The sequence below is a fragment of the Cydia strobilella genome, chromosome 4, assembly GCF_947568885.1.
Source record: "Cydia strobilella chromosome 4, ilCydStro3.1, whole genome shotgun sequence".
Taxonomy (NCBI): domain Eukaryota; kingdom Metazoa; phylum Arthropoda; class Insecta; order Lepidoptera; family Tortricidae; genus Cydia; species Cydia strobilella.
The window spans coordinates 3,680,526-3,696,426 of NC_086044.1; the positions used below are offsets into that span (position 1 = coordinate 3,680,526).

Below are 15,901 nucleotides of genomic sequence, written 5' to 3' on the forward strand. Positions count from 1 at the left end.
GCAAGAAAAATATATTATAAATAATAAATCATTTACATCGAGAAATCCTTTTCTCGATAACAAGGATTTTGTAGCATTCAAAATCATCATGTTTTGAAAATAGTTAATATGACGAATGCACAATATTGCCATATTTAAGCTGTGTGTAGCGACACTATCCGGTCAATTCGAACAACGTGATAATTACTAGATACGTTATAGTTTAGTGTTCAACTAGTTACCTTTTGCAGTTAGATTCGAGAAACCAATTGTCATTTCACGCTACAATTATTGTGATGTTTTAGGATATCCATTAGATATCCATTGGATGTCTAAGTAATATCTAAAGCAAATCTTAAAGAGATCGTTCAAGAGGACATTCGGAATCGCGGAAATGTCAAATTTGTCATGACTTTCTTAAATATCTCGTTATCATTTCGGTTTCATATCTAGTTGATATCTCGATCATTGTTCGAATTGGCCCGTATGTATATCAGGGCCAAACAGAATCTACAGTTTAGGAGGATAACTTGTATTGAGACACGAACATTTTGATTAGTTTTCCAATGACGTGTATTTATTTATTTAATTTAAGGTTTTTCTAGACAATAGTTAATAATATTTACCTAAGTAAAAATTCGAAATAATTGTCATAAAATACAAATCCATCCAACAATGTTTGTTACACCTCTACGTAATGTTTTTGCTGCTACAAAACGGTAAACACTGTCTACGTGCTACGCCGTAACGCTGCTACTTTAGCATATTCCGTGAAAAACTATCTTGATTCAGCATAAATAAGTAATAATGTATTCTATGCTCTACATCATAAAGTCTAAATTCAGTTATTAACGTTATTATATCACGTGCAATGTCTCCATCACGCATTAGGATTTATTTTATTCACCATCATAAATGTGATTAGTATTCTAGTGCGTCGCGCGGTAATGTACGGGTGCCGTTACAATTTAACGGCCTCTGGCCACAGTTAAATGTCGCGTATAATTAAAAAGAATCATGTTACATGAGGTGTACTGAGGTAACTTCGAAAATGGGGTAATGTTGAAAATTTCTAATATGTAATAAACAAAGACTTTATATTTTCCCGTATAATTAATACATAGGTATGTATCGACCTATATTATACATTTCTTATCGTCTAGTACCCACAGCACAACCTATGCCATTTTAAACTTATTTAGGACTATGTCGACGTGCGTAAGATTGTCCTATAATATTTATTTATTTGGCATATATACAAGGTGTCCCTAGCCATGGCACAAAACGTACATATGCATTAGGGTATTTAGAACCAGTATACAAAGTATCATAACAACCGGTGTAGCGGTTACAAAAAAATTAACAAATTACGATGTTTTACTTTGGAGCAGCCTGTATGTGTTAGTAGCTCCTGAGGTAATAAAGTAATAAATAGTATGAAACCTTCTCCGACCTTTTTGATTATCTTTTTGTTTATGACACTAATAAGATTCTGACTTTTGACAAATGTCATCATTGCCGCACATTTTCGAACAAATTGTCAAAAGCTCTGCCAAAGATTAATACAGTATGTTTCTTTTTGTTGTCGATTATTGGAAATAACTTGTTTGATTATTTTTTTCTTTTGTTCTAATTCAAAAAATATTAACGTTAGATCATTCGTGAGAAGTAACCCTACGTGGGATTGCAGGGTGTGTCCAATGGCTAAGGACACCCTGTATACGGGTGTTAGGTCTATAAAAAAATATTTCGATAACATTCAAATAAGTCTGCAATATCTCGTTGGTGCTACTCTGAAATGATCACCTATTGAAGTTGTAAGGTAAGCCGCAGTTTTGAAAATGAACAATGCCCCCAATCTCCATTCAACGACATCCATGTGTACTGTAAAGGGTATAAGCTGTTGCACTTTGTTACATGAACCAGTTAAAATTTGAGCTCTGAATACGGATAGTTGTTATATATTTAGGGGTCAAATTAAAATAGCTTTTACAGTAGATGGCTTGTGAATAGATAAGTTATTTGCATACCGCAATCAGCGTAGGTTTGTTAGTTCGTTTGTGTTGCACTTTAGAGGTGAATCGACAATATTTCATTGATATTGATGAATAGAGGAAAACATGAGTTTTGAATGATTCACGGTTAGTTTCACTAGACTTATATTGACCAGGATATAGACCGTGATTACCTTTTGTAAGAATGACGCGTATGAGGGTAGACCGAGCGCGGTCTAGACAACTTTGACACCCACCCGTTATCTTCAGTCACCCGTGAACAAGACGCATGTAACGTCGTCGAAATATCGGGAGCTCATAAACAATACAAAATAATCACGGTCTATATCCCGGTCAATATAAGTCTAGAGTCTAGAGGAAAACATGCTTCTGTTAACAATTTAAATAGCATTGTGTACCCATACCATGAGTCACTGACAGTGTCAACACTGATATAAACGCCAACATCTACGTAATTTACTTTGTAATGCATCTCGCTTGCACTAATATGTCAGTATGAGCAAGATTGATGATGTTTACATTTGTAATTTTATTTTATGTACCCTGGACGTGTAATTAGCTTTATCAATAAAAAAAATTGTGCGTGGAGTCCCTCCGCGCGAAAGAAGTGAAACTAGCATCAATTACCCTACTTTCGGGAAATTACCCTATTCAACTTACTGGCCACACTCTTGTTTCGAAGTTTGATAATTTATACACAGACACAGAGAGAGAGAGAGAGAGAGAGAGAGAGAGAGAGAGAGAGAGAGAGAGAGAGACAGAGAGAGAGAGAGAGAGAGAGAGAGAGAGAGAGAGAGAGAGAGAGAGAGAGAGAGAGAGAGAGAGAGAGAGAGAGAGAGAGAGAGAGAGACAGAGAGAGAGAGATAAGAGAGACACCGTGCTGGTAGAACGACAATTAACTTAAGTGAGCGCTAGCGTTTATAAATGTCAGTGCCAAACTGGTGGTAGCCACACAGGCCAGTGTTATTTTCAGTCAAACTAGTTATTATTTCCAAAATGTCAAAAATAACGTCAGTATGCAGTTTATATCAATGACATACGTTTGGCCAACGTTTGATTTATATTTCAGTCAGTTTTAAACTTCTTTAAGTTTTCAGCATAGTAAGATTATAAGTTTTAGATAATACCGTTTATTGTAATATGTATTTTCAAATTATAGATGTCTTTATCTTTTGTATGTTATATATTAATTTTGTTGTTTTTTTTTTGTTACCTGTCGTGATTGTTTCACCGGATGGTCTCACCGGAAGATCAGCGCTGGAAGTCGCCAGCAACATGCTGAGGTGAGACCATTTCGTGGCACGTTTTCTTTTTTATGTTTCTCTGTTTTGTATAATTTTATATTTGTGTGTGCTAACGAATTAATTATTTCTATTCTATTCTATTCTATAACGTAGAAAAGAAAGTCAAAACAGTAAGTAAATATTTGTTTTAGGGTGTACAACAGAATAACAGTACAAAAAATTTATTCAACCTGTTACATACATAAAGACTGTATCGTTAAGTATAAAACACAAACTTTACTTAGCCGTGTTTTTCTGGTATTACAATTTTATTTAAAAATTACACACGTGTTTAATTAATGCTTTAATAAGGTACACATTTCGTCCTGGGAGCTCGACGTAAAGCACATGCTTTAGACAAAATTTACACAATTCTCCCGAGTAACAATAACGACGTCTGACAAACACTACAAGAAAATTTACGACGTGCGAACAAAACGATATTACACCACAAAAAAATCGTACTATGCGAGCCGCAATTACACATTCGTAAAGCGAAACATCTGGGCATAGCGTAATCATTTCTTTTAGTAAATAAAAACCGGCCAAGTGCGAGTCGGACTCGCGCACCGAGGGTTCCGTACTTTTTAGTATTTGTTGTTATAGCGGCAACAGAAATACATCATCTGTGAAAATTTCAACTGTCTAGCTATCACGGTTCATGAGATACAGCCTGGTGACAGATAGACAGACGGACAGACGGACAGCGGAGTCTTAGTAATAGGGTCCCGTTTTTACCCTTTGGGTACGGAACCCTAAAAAAAGAAGTTATGATCTGTACATGGTGGCCTTTTAGAGAATACTAGCTTTTGCCCGCGACTTCGTCTGCGTGGACTTAGTAACATAGCAGCTAAAGTACGTACAGCGCCTGGAAAAATTCTCATAGCAATCTAAATTTGAGCATATTATGCACACAAATTAGCAGGCACTTCGTTAATTATCTCAATTCCACCCCGCTTTTTACTTTCTTAAGGGATGATTTTCGGGATAAAAACTATCCTATGTCCTTCTCAGGGACTCAACCTATCTCTATGCCAAATTTCATCTAAATCGATTCAGCGGTTTAAGCGTGAAGAGGGAACACACAGACAGAAAGACAGACATACAGACAGACTTTCGCATTTATAATATTAGTATGGATTGTATGTTACTTACGACAACTCCGACTTTGGCATATAATATAACTATCGTGGAGCGTTTCTATCGACCTGCTCTAGCCATGGTTCAACGCCATGAATGTCCGTCAGGCTTTGGATTTTGGTAGATTCTTTTAGCTGTCTCCCTCGTTCCGCTTGCGTCAGAAATTGAAGAGAATCCAAATTATGCTTTGATCTGTGTAACGTTGTTATTTAACTTCCACACGCTCAACTATTTCACTCGCCTGTTCCGAAGACAGGTTTACGTAACCTAGTTACGACAAAAGTTTACTATCTCTGTCATTGTCCGTAACTTTATACTGTTCGTTGTTTTAGCGGAATACGTAACACGTTTACTATGTTGAATGTTTGTGTGGAGGGAACTAGGACTACTATAGTACATTACGATACAATTGCGAAAAATAGGAAATTCGCAACGAGTAGCGATAAATTAAATCACGACTGAAGGGAGTACACACAAATTGAGATAGACAGCCCAGCGCGCTGCGCGACGACCAACAGTACGCGGCGCGCGGCTAACGAAAACGCTGCTCATGCAATGTCGGTGATTGAAGTTTATTATTTATTTTTATTTTTATTCATTTATTCCTTTTATATCTTGGGTTAGGTTATTTTATAATATGGATATAAAAATAAAATACAAAAACACGTACAAAAACAATACAAAATACATATAAACATATTATAAAAAACCTAACCTAGGGTGCCGCCAGCAGCGGGGCAGGGCCCAAGCTGCCGGTGGTCAGGGCCGCAGAGAGAGGAACCGGCGGACTATCCGCGCCGTGTCCAAGATCACCGCCTTCTGCATCTGACCCTTGATCCAACCACCTAGCGAGAGTCTCTCAAGGTGTTGGTCGAGACTCTTCGCTATTATTCGCGGTTATCTCGTGAGCCAAGTCTAGGTACTTACTGGACTTGTCCTTCTCGGCCTACACGAGATTCTCATCATGGGGGATGGTGATGTCGACGAGCACGGCCCGGCGCTGCGATCGATCTATTATCACAATGTCAGGCTTATTGGCTACAATAGTCCTGTCAGTGATGATAGATCGATCCCAATAGAGCGTGGCACGACCATTCTCGAGAACTGGCACAGGTAAATACTTGTAGTACGGTACTTCGCGGTCCACAAGGCAATATACAAGAGCAAGTTGCTGGTGAATGATCCTGGCTACGAGATTATGTCTGTGCAAGTACTCGCCGTTAGCAAGATGAGAACAACCGGAAATGATATGCCTGAGTGACTCTCCGGGACGGCGGCATGCCCGACAAATGTCGACCGTACCGTCCTTCAGGATATATTTCCGATAGTTGTTATTATTATTATTATTATTTATTGAAAAGGGACCTAGGCTCTACAAAACATGTCCCGCGGGTGACTTAAAGTGTGTGAGTCAAACCATAAAATTTGCTTAATATATAGCTATTGTATTAATAGGGTTAAGCTCGATTCCCGCTGTATTTTCGTTAGAATACAGGATACCCTGTATACCAAACCACAGCCACTATATCATACGACGTCTATGACAAATTTAAACGTCACTGGGATATAGTCAGGGCAGCGATACGTTATGCCTGGCGGGGATGATGAATGAGGGACGGTATTATGCATGTTTTATTGTACAAAAAAAGATTAATGGTCAGCGTTTGGTTTATTTATTTCGTTTTTACAAGATTTTTTGGTAGACTGAGAATAGACTGAATGAATATTTGCATCCATATTTTTATTTTCTATTACGTTTGCTGCAACAGTGAGTCGCGTACATGTGTGCGGCATGATGCATTGATATTAATTGAATGAATTTGCATACATTTTGTAGATTTTTTATTACGTTTGCCGCAACAGTGAGTCGCGTACATGTGTGCGGCATGATGCATTGATATTAATTGAATGAATTTGCATACATTTTGTAGATTTTTTATTACGTTTGCCGCAACAGTGAGTCGCGTACATGTGTGCGGCATGATGCATTGATATTAATTGAATGAATTTGCATACATTTTGTAGATTTTTTATTACGTTTGCCGCAACAGTGAGTCGCGTACATGTGTGCGGCATGATGCATTGATATTAATTGAATGAATTTGCATACATTTTGTAGATTTTTTATTACGTTTGCCGCAACAGTGAGTCGCGTACATGTGTGCGGCATGATGCATTGATATTAATTGAATGAATTTGCATACATTTTGTAGATTTTTTATTACGTTTGCCGTAACAGTGAGTCGCGTACATGTGTGCGGCATTATGCATTGATATTAATTGAATGCATATTTGCATACATTTTTGGTTTTTTTTTATTACGTTTGCCGCAACAGTGAGTCGCGTACAAGTATATTATTGTATATAAGTATATATTAATGTCTATTAAATGTATTAAGCCAGGGAATATTTACAGTCTTTGTAATACTTCTCTTTCTGTACGTATTTTCCCGTTTAAATCGAGACAATGTAAGAATTTACGGGTCAAGTTCATGAATTATTACGTTGTAACAAATTGTTATTGTTACCGTTACGGCAGTTTAATGTTCACTTCTTTTATATGCCTGTTGGAAGTTTTTACAACGAACAATATTGTGGTGTATGCAATATTAGAGGTGTTTTTGAAGTACAGTTTAAACGGTTTTGAATACTGTTGTTATATTTTTTTAAATTTTTAACAAGCAGAAACGTCTGCGATCGATGCTATTAAGCTTATAATAAATTTAAAAGTGGAAAAATTACTGCCTCGGGTGAGACTTGAACTCACGGCCTCTGGATCGATACTCCAGCGCTCTGCCAACTGAGCCACCAAGACCTCATCCATAGTCAGCAAATCTTCCCACTATATGGGACTGTTGTTATATGTTGTGTGTTGTTGTTGTTGTTGTTATATGTTAGTTAGTTTTTAAAGTATAACGTCAGAAAATTCAGTCCGCCGGACGATATCGACCTGTCAGTTGTTCGGAACTGTCAAATTTTTGTTCTAACTGACAGGCTGATATCGTCCGGCGGACTGATAACCAGTGGGCCCCTTAACATCTCTCAGATATGTTTGTACTACTTAGGTATATTTGTGTCGCTGAACTTCAAATTCGAGTAAATCCGTTCGACCCTCAGCAAATACCTACCCTATTACCTTTTCTTAATACCAAATTCGCATCTGACAGATGGATTCACCTGAGTTTGAAGTTAAGCGACTCATTTACAACATTGACGGTTGTTATGCAGATTGAAAGTTTTATTAAATAATTTAATATTAAATATTTGTATGAAATTATGATCAGAATTTAAAATTACGAATACCAACCGGTGAAGTATATAATACCTATGCCATTGTAAAAGCGTATAATCAATTATTCAATTTGTTCCTTAGTAAAATCCATAATAAATTCGTGCAAAAAATATCAGTTTCATATACCTAATAGGAGCCTAAACTAAATAGAAGCCGGCCGCAGACACCCGAGAGGCCCGATCGATAAGCTACGAGCTACGAGTGCGTAGCCGCTACGGAGCTACGCCGCTACGCTTACAGGTGTCCGTGGAAAAAATTCTAGAATCGATAGAACATTGAAAAATGGTTTTACAATTATGAATACTGAAGATCAATCATAATGGGTCGTTTTGTATGGAAATTATTTACAGCCAAGTAGATTTTTAGACATCGTTTATTTATATAATAGGTAACAACTGAGCACTTATTGACGCTAAAATCATATTTTTCAGTAAATATAATATATGATATATTACAGAAAAAACGTATTGTTCCATTTTAGTCCAATGAATAAGGACACCGTGTGTAATATTTGTTTTATGTCGATTTTCAAACTGATGTTGAAAAATAAAAAATAGAATCTGATTTTTCCAACACAACGGATGATACGAATATAAAATTTGCTTGATACTTAAGTTGAAAAAGGTTACCATGACATAACAACGATCAACTATCAAGACATGTCGTATCTACTTGATAATTATTAATTTGACAGGTTATCACTTATTGACGTTTGATGTCAAGGCGGGAAATGTTAAACCCTTTTTGATATACCAAAATAGATGAAGGGCAAACCGGTTATTCGATGTATTAAGAAAAAAAACTCACTTCGAACTTAGTTTCTGCCCGATAAGTGACAACCATGTGAGTAACGTTAGAAATACACTTTCATCCTATACGGCTACCACGAGTTGGCATTTGACATTTACGTTAGCGACTGCGTGAACTTGATCGTATTATTATATTATATTAGTTTACGCAGTCGCTAACATAAACGTCATGTCCTCTTTTTTTTTATGAAACAGGAGGCAAACGAGCAGACGGATCACCTGATGGTAAGCGATTACCGCCGCCCATGGACACCCGCAACACCAGAGGGGTTGTAAGTGCGTTGCCGGCCGTTAAGATGGGAATACGCTCTTTTCTTGAAGGTTTGAAGGTAACTCGTGGTAGGGCTACTAATATTTTGCCACGCCTCAATTTGGAAAATACTTGGGGTCCGCTCAGCAACCTAAACACAATAATTGGCACATACACGAGGTTTTATGAAAGCGACTGCCATCTTACTTTCACACCCAGAAGGAAAACTAAACCCAGATTGATATGTCCAGGAGGTCATTGATTGGTAGGATAAGTCCCGTTTCCTCATATAATTTTCTTTGCAGTTACTCGGAAACTTACGGTTTTATCCGAAGTGGGGCAAAATACACCTTTAACCGCCACGCCCCCTGTACCCGTACCATGAGTCACTGACAGTGACAAAACTGACATATACTCTAACGTCTACGTAATTTACTTTCTATACATCTCGCTCGCACTAATATGTCAGTACGAGCGAGATGCATAGAAAGTACCTCCACCTTACAGAAAACCGCAGCCAAATAACACTAGACCCTACTAATACTGTTGTGTTCCTGCCGGTGAGTAAGGTTGCCAGAGCTCGAGGGAGAGGGGTGTTAGGGTCGGCAACGCGCATGTAACTCCTCTGGAGTTGCAGGCGTACATAGCCTACGGAGACTGCTTAACATCAGGTGGATCGTATGCTTGTTTGCCACCGACGTAGTATAAAAAAAAGTAAGACGTTCACGCTAGCATTTATGTCAGTGCCAAACTAGTGGTAGCCGTACTGAATGCATTAGCGCGACGTTAAATTTTAATCGCCATTCGGACCACTTAAAGCGTCCTTAATCCCAGGGGTCCTCTGGCCACTAAATCTGCTAAATTTGGAGCTTAATTAGCTCTGGACAGAATGGATGGTGTTTGATTGAAACTAGCCCTTTGTGGGTGATTTTCGGCCGCCGTTTAGAATATTGGAGTTATGGTACTAACGAATTGTGAATTTTTGTAAGCAAATTCGATAATAATTATTTTGTCGATTGTTTTTTTTTTTAATTATTTGTTAATCCATAATATAATACGTTTATCAATAATAATACATTAAATATATTAATAATGGGTCACTCACGTATTTTAAGTCGAAAAACGCTCGACATGTTTCACTCCGTACCGAGAAGTATCATCAGGAGCTTGTGTCTGCGCCGGTCCGTCGCCGTCAACGCAAGCTCCTGATGACTTCCTCGGTACGAAGTAAAACATGTCGAGCGTTTTGGACTTAAAATACGTGAGTGACCCGTTATTAATATATTTAATATGTCTGTGTCTCACGGAAGTTTTGTTATTAAAATAATAATATACTTTGTTATGTTGTGCATTTTTTTTATACAGGGTGGAATGGAATCAGTCAAGCAATTATACCTAAGTAAAACGTAAAATTTAGGTTGAAAGTCTCAAGACTGTTCGAATACGGATAATATTTAAGTGTCTTTTAATTATACAAAAATCATTCAAATCGTTCTCTCTTTCGAAAACAACCTGATACACTATAGCTATTCAATTAAAGAACCTGCCAACGCTGAAATGCATTCATCTGCACTAACAGTATATTTGCATTTAGAATATTCAAATGACTCCCAAGTTTGTGAATAAATTTACCGAAATTCAAATTTCAAGAAAGTATGAATACACGAAAACGAGTACCTTAAGAACAATAAAAACTTAAGCGATGCAAAGTTTTCGAGTATTCACAACAACAACATGTCGCGCGAGTGACTAAAACAAGTGAGTCTAAACCGTGAAATTATTTAATATCTCTCGTAAAATATTACGGTGATGACGTCTTCTTTCTCGCGTTATCCCGGCATTTTGACACGGCTCATGGGAGCCTGGGGTCCGCTTGACAAATAATCGCAAGAATTTACGTAGGCACTAGTTTTTCCGAAAGCGACTGCCATCTGACCTTCTAACCCAGAGGGAAAACTAGGCCTTATTGGGATTAGTCACGATGTTTTCCTTTACCGAAAAGCAACTGGTAAATATCAAATGATATTTCGTACATAAGTTCCGAAAAACTCATTGGTATGAACGAGCCGGGGTTTGAACGTGAGTGTTTTGCCGTTTTTTGCGTAATGGTACGGAACTCTTCATGCGCGAGTCCGCCTCGCACTTGGTCGGTTGTTTAATTAATCACTAGCACTGGTACGTTTTTGCCCCCGAAAAACTGTTATGTGGGGCAGATCAGAAAGCGAGCGTCTTATTTAAATATAAACATACATCAAACATATCAGCTGGACAGCACAAGGGCGGTGCCAGAAATAACAATACTGACGTACATTTTGCTGTCTAGGACGTCGGTATTATACGACGAGATACGGTGTCGCATTTATCAGCGAAAATTAAAAAAAAACCCGGCCAAGTGCGAGTCGGACTCGCGCACCGAGGGTTCCGTGCTTTTTAGTATTTATTGTTATAGCGGCAACAGAAATACATCATCTGTGAAAATTTCAACTGTCTAGCTATCCACGGTGACAGACAGACGGACAGACGGACAGTGGAGTCTTAGTAATAGGTTCCCTTTTTTACCCTTTGGGTACCGAACCCTTAAAACACAAATTGCATGACTAACTTTTATTTAAGCAGAAATACAGGATGTCCCAAAACGTTAACAATTTTTTTTACTGTGACATATTACTGATAATTTAAACCATTCTATAAACTTTAAGGCTGGTTGTCAATGCAAAATCGGTCACAATACAACTTTTTTCAAGTAAAGATACACGCGATAAAGCTACGCTACAATTAATAAGTACAGAAAATGTTCTACGATCTTGAATATTCATTTCAGCGGCCAACGAACCTGACCGACAAATGCTTTAAAAATACGGTAAATAAAAGTGTAATCCGAATAAGGGCCTTATTCAAACTTCACAACTTGATCTATTTTGATCTCAATTTGATATTACTGACGGGGCATCTCGATCGTTATATATTAGTACGAGCAAGATGTTCTGCAAAGTGATAATCAAACTAGTTCAATAGAGATCAAGTAATAAATTTCGAATTTGGCTTCTTTGTTAGAACACTTAGAAAGTAATTAAATATGAAATGAAATTCTTTATTTCCTTACTTTTATGAAATATGAGCGTTATCTTTACAATCTAGGTTTTTCACTCACACAAGTCAAAAAACAGAAACGGCGCCCCACACGATTTTAGAATTTGTCAATTACGTTGGGCGACAAAACACAAAAATAAATAGCGAATACATAAAAAAAACGTTACTGTTTTACGGTTATTATCAGTATTGTAAGGAAAAGTACTATAATACTTATAATATCATTGCTGCAACTTTTTCGATATAGTAGCTATCGCGTAAAATATATTTTTTGGCAGTTAGGCACATTTATTTATCCCGCCAATTTTTTTTTAAATATTTTCCATGTACAGACTTTCGACCCTCTTCCGCTTTATTATATGTATAGATGTAACATTTAAGTAGGTAATAAAATACGGCAAAAACATTTTTCTTCCATTATTTTTAACCTAACCATAATGTTCTTGAAGGAACTATCGTATTAGACCAAGAAAAGTCTGCAGCGATTTTGAAAGCACACGCAGTGCAAGTGTTATTTATACGTCATAATTTCATAGAAGTTTGACGTTTAAAATAACACTTGCACTGCGTATGCTATCAAAATCGCTGCAGACTTTTCTTGGTCTAACTCTAGGCCATCATTCGCCACTATAGACGTAAAATAACCATTACTTATGACCTTATGATTATATTATATTTATATCTGCGACTTTCTAACAGATGTACGTTTAAAATAACTATCGTCCTAGAAAAGCAGAGCTAAAATACCGGAAGGTCTATCTGTCAAACGGTGACACATGTAGCTTTTAGTTTTGTTTTCACAGCGTCGGGAAGAATTACAATCGCTCATCGAGAAAACGCAAAACCGAAACGACCAGCCTATTATGATCTTGAGCTACTTACCCCCTTATTCATAAAACTTTGTTTTATCCCTTTCTTACGAATACACAAGTCAAAATGACAGATGAAGACAAACGATTCATAGCTAATTCAGGACAGTAACGTGTTTATGAATAACGCCATAGAACATATATACTAAGCTTAGAATAAATTTAAAAGTGGAAAAATTACTGCCTTGGGTGGTTAACATTATATACTATTTAGTGGCTCTGTGAGCTGTAGACTTCGCGATAAGCTTTTTAAGTAAAATCGGCCAAATGCGAGTCTGACTCGCGCACGAAGCGTTCCGTACCATTACGCAAAAAAGGCAAAAAAATAATTTGTTGTATGGGAGCCCCACTTAAATATTTATTTTATTCTCTTTTTAGTATTTGTTGTTATAGCGGCAACAGAAATACATCATCTGTGAAAATTTCTACTGTCTAGCTATCACGGTTCATGAGATACAGCCTGGTGACAGACGGACGGACGGACAGCGGATTCTTAGTAATAGGGTCCCGTTTTTACCCTTTGGGTACGGAACCCTAAAAATTAAATATACTCGCTTCATTGAATCACTATCACAGCGAACTCATATTGGTCTTAAGTGTCATAGACCCTGCTGGCATTTAAGTCCACCGTTTTGAACATTTTTCAAAAAACGAAACGAATGAAAAATTCTATCTAACTACCAAACCTGGCGCCGTAGACAACATGCCAATCGCTAACGCTCCGTAGCGAACGAAACGTGGAAGACAGAGAACATGGAAGAGTGATAGAGAGACACAAAGCGATTCGATGGCGAAGCGATAGCGATTGTCACCTTGGCTAGGCCGCCTGCTTACGTAAGCTGTTAAGAAATGCGGCCTGTAAAGGTACTTATTACATTTACCCATGATAAATTGATCTATTTATCAATAAAAGATGTATTTAAATGTTAATATATTTTTCCTTTTTTATTGTGGGACGTACCACGTACGTCGACACTGTTGCAATGACTAAATTCGCGTTGATTGACGGATGATCAGCTGGCGGAATTGGTAACGCATTGGACCGGCAATCCAAGGATGTAGGTTCGAGTCCCACGTTGACCAGAGTTAATTAATCATCGTTGATTTTTTCATTGTGATTGACATCTGTATATACTTTTTATAACAGATGTTATTATTCAAATTATACTGTTGTAATGAATACCAGTCAGACGCGAGTTTCTAAAATGATCAAATAGGAATTTCGAATGAAAATTTTTAACTACACATCTGATGAGAAAAGTCTGTGATGGCCTTGAGATGGCAGATGTTTAAAAGAACAAAAAAACGCTAGTGACAGACATACAGACACGGACAGACAGCACAGGAAATTCTAATGTATCACATTTGCTAATTTTAATACCTACAGAACAATAAAAATATTAAATGTTTCAGTTACTTCTGCGGAATCGTAAGACTCATAGGTATTCGATGAATAAATGTATGACGATAATAATAAATGCCATAATTTGTCTATAATTTGTCGCCCTAAATATTCACGTGCTCTAAATATTCTTATTCTTATGTAGTACAAATTTAATGTATTACCTATATAAGGACCCATTTGCATGCTGCCAAAAAACAGCTAAAAAGGCTGGGACATGTAACTTTTATAATATTATCTTCTATGTAAAACCCTGCAAATAAATGATAAAAAAATATGATCCATACATTAAGAGTACCTGAAGCTGATTCTGTTTAAAAAAAATGATTTGGTTTTCATCTTATTTTGATACGACCTGATCTCGATTCGGATTTTAACTTCTTATTATGAAACGCTTCTGGATATGATCTGACATCTGTCAATCGTGACATTTCCGGGACAGAAATGTTTCATAACAAGAAATTGTAGTGTTATAGCGTTTTCACATTGTCCGATCCGATATCGGATGTCGGATACGACTACAAAAAAGCAAAAAGTGCCTTTATATATTTTTTTATACATTGAATTATTTTTTGTTATTCAAAGGAAAGTGTCAATGCAAAAGGAATTGGTGCCATTGGGCATTTTCTTGTTTATCTCCAATGATCATCCGACATCCGATATCCGATCTGACAATGTGAAAACGCTCTTATCAGGCACCTCACGCGCACGAATTAGCCCGAACGAAATTCCTTTCTTGCCAATGGGTATTCGTGCCAACCAATAATGAATTGATACGCCTAAAAATAAACCTCGTTATGAACACTAAAATAAATTAAACACCCATAAATCATTATTAACCACGTAATAATTTCTGCAACGAAACTATTCCATCAACCCGATTCTCTAAACATAGCTTAAGAGTTCATAAGAACCATAAATAAAATGTTCAATGTTCATATAAATAAGCCATTGCAAACTTATGTTGCATGTGGCAAAATCTAGAACTGAAATTCTGACGAACAAATTCTTTGACATTGAGCGATAAGTTTTATTTAAATTACTACATCAGTAAGTTTGTGAAATGAATGAAGTATCCTATAACTGTCAAAAGTGTGAGACGCCGATTTACGAAATGGCAATATTAGTGTGAATTTAATAAATTGATATGTAAAAGTAATTGACGAGATTTATTTGAGTAATTCGCACATTATTGCAGAGGACGGGTAACGGAAATTCTTGGATTGATTTTTGTTACTTATAACCCCGTTGGCAGGACGAAAGTAACACGTTGTGGGTCAAAAGTAGCAAGACACAGAGGTTTGTAATGAATATAATATGACATATGAAATCAAAAGAGTACTAATTAATATTGTCTTCGGTTACCGCGATAGTTACTCATGAAAAAACTATGAAAACGGATTATATCGCGTATATTGAATTTATAATACATCCCGACGTTTCGAACCCTTTACAGCGTTCGTGGTCAACGGGCGACTGAGGAAAAACTACAAAGTGCAAAAATACCCACATACTAAAAATAATGAACCATCATAGACTATAAACTTTAAGGCTGGTTGTACATGCAAAATCGGTTCATAAGGCTAGTTATTGTCGTGGGCTCCAGTCCCACCCAAGACAGTGAACTTTTCCACTTTTAATTTGTTTCCAAGGCTAATAGCATTGTTCGCAGACGCTTCTGAAATTAATTGATTGTAGCTTTAATGTTTAATGTATTTTGCAAAAGACATATAAGTACCTAAGAAAAATATCAATAAAAACACTAAAAATTT

General features: G+C 36.9%; 1 protein-coding gene and 1 long non-coding RNA gene across 4 annotated transcripts in view; one reads left to right on the top strand and one right to left on the bottom strand.

Moving 5' to 3' along the window:
• Positions 1–10,782, top strand: part of LOC134740516 (uncharacterized) — a 245,252-nt gene extending 234,470 nt beyond the window's left edge. Inside the window, exons 2-3 of the long non-coding RNA XR_010127823.1 lie at positions 9,360–9,482; positions 10,745–10,782. This is a non-coding gene — a long non-coding RNA (uncharacterized LOC134740516). The remainder of the gene's footprint in view (positions 1–9,359; positions 9,483–10,744) is intronic.
• The window catches only part of LOC134740482 (pseudouridylate synthase RPUSD2-like), a 548,963-nt gene that overhangs the window by 47,933 nt on the left and 485,129 nt on the right, over positions 1–15,901 (bottom strand). The gene's annotated exons all lie outside the window — the stretch shown is intronic.